Below are 2,115 nucleotides of genomic sequence, written 5' to 3'. Positions count from 1 at the left end.
GTAAAAGAAATTAATATTCCATCATCTGAATAGAGAACAAAATACAGAATTGTTTTTGAAATAACACATAGAAGAAAACAATAAATAAATTAGAATCATACACTGGACTATATGCCCACAGCCTTGCTAAAGACATGCACATTTACACATACATGGGTGTATACCACTATTCTCTTACCCTGTGATAATGTCAAATATGTTTGGATTCTATGTGACGAATAAGCAAACAACTAAGCCGTTGGCAAAAAAACATACAAGTGTCAACAATTTGCTGCTATCAAGACAATTAGATGATTGTGACTCGCGTCTACCCCATAGGACAGAACAGCACCATCCCTGTGCGTTTCCAGGACTGCCTAGCTTTATGGGAGCAGAAAGCCTCATCTTTCTTCTCCGGAGTGGCTGGTGGTTTTATGGCACCAACCTTATGAGTAGCCCTCTAAACAACTAGCACTTCCGCAGAAACTTAGAATGAGGTTATTATTCATGATGAGGGAGTTATATCTTCCTTATCCAGGAGCAGCAGAGTCTGTAGACACTGGAATCACTGCTCATGAAGACAAAGGGGCTCACAGTTGGGTAGCACACATTGATTAGTGCAGAGCCATCCAGCATCCACCTACTGGTATGATTAACAACAACTAGAAAAGCTTGCATGATGGTGGAGAGAGTGTAAAAGGTTACAAACGTGCTCACCAAGACAAGGATGTTTGTGGTGGCTTGGTCTCAGGGGATGATCTGGCGGAACGGTTGCTCCTATGAATGTGCTGCACCCTTTGCTTGTGTCTGTGCAGAACGGAAACCAGGGAGCCACTGGCCCAGAGCATGAGTCCCAAACAACCGACATCATATAAAGAAAGCAAAGCTGTATAGAGTGAGGTTGGGATTTTCCCACAGCCTACAAAAGGAGAATAACCTAAATCTTTTATTAAAGTGATGTTTTTATGGCTGCAATGTCTAGTTAAATGGATGGGAAACAAGATATTTACCAGCATTTGCAGGATCCACCAGAGAAATAAGGAGAAGCTCATGTACTTGGGAGCTTTCACCTTGAGGGCTGCCCATCTGGAGGTGCTGGGGCTGATGGTGATGGCCTGGAAGATAGTCAAGAGGCAGGTGCTGCCCATGGACACACCCCTGCCCACTCTGTAAACATAGAAAGCAAGTTTGCATTCAAAATCCCTTAGGAAATCTTTCCAGCCCAAAGCTGCCATGGCCTCTGGGATTCCCCTAGAGAGAATGAACAAGCTGTTGGCTACAGTCAGATGCTTGAGAATCAAGTCTATGGACCTTAACCTTCATTCAGTCAAGTAAAGTATGATGTGATAGAAAGCAAGAAAAACATTCCCCAGCATACCAGCCGTAGTTTGTAATAAGAAAGCTATTCCTAGGGTCCAGTTCCAGGAGGACATTTCCTCAGTTCCCAGGGATGCTATGGGTAGTCTCAGCCAGAAGGTTCTGCATGGGAAGATGAGACATATGCCATGTTTACCATGACTCTGGAAATCCAATATTCTCTACTGTTTGCTCTTAATTCCCACTCAGAAAAATCGACATAAAATATTGCTTCACTAAAAGACATTCTTTTTATATCCTCAAGGAGTATTTGCTATGAAGCTATCACTGTTTGGCACACCATCCACGTTGTTGCTTCATTCTTTTTTATATATATATAAGAAAGAGCTTTATATACAAGAGCAATTAAATACTAAGAAAACAGCCCAGTCAAGATCAAGTCCATAAGTCCGATATTAGCCCATATGTCGGATACTAATCAATAAAGTCCTGTTCATGAAACACATACAATGATGCTGAAGGCAGGAAGATCACAGGCCAGTGAGTGGGAAGTCTTGTGGATCCAGTGGCATTGTGAGCATCTCAGCGCTGGCCGGGGTCCCCCACATGGCTCCTCCAGCTCCCAGGACTCTGGCTGCATCAGCATAACTCCATTAGGTTTGTCATTGTCAGTAATATCTCACAGGGAGTGAGAGAGCGTCCTGCCTCCGATGAGCTATGTATCTCCTTGGCCCCTCCAAATGAGGTCTTCAAGCTACAACCTGATTGACATGTCAACTCCACCCCTTCTCTCAAGTCTTAAATTGACAGCCCATTATG

General features: G+C 43.4%; 1 pseudogene; it reads right to left on the bottom strand.

The window, feature by feature from the left end:
* Positions 1 to 498: 498 nt before the first annotated feature.
* LOC142432623 (vomeronasal type-1 receptor 4-like) lies at positions 499 to 1,412 on the bottom strand (annotated as a pseudogene).
* Between the last annotated feature and the right edge of the window lie 703 nt (positions 1,413 to 2,115).

Source organism: Tenrec ecaudatus, chromosome 18, assembly GCF_050624435.1.
Source record: "Tenrec ecaudatus isolate mTenEca1 chromosome 18, mTenEca1.hap1, whole genome shotgun sequence".
In the NCBI taxonomy this organism is placed as follows: Eukaryota; Metazoa; Chordata; class Mammalia; order Afrosoricida; family Tenrecidae; genus Tenrec; species Tenrec ecaudatus.
This window is presented reverse-complemented; position numbering and strand designations above follow the sequence as displayed.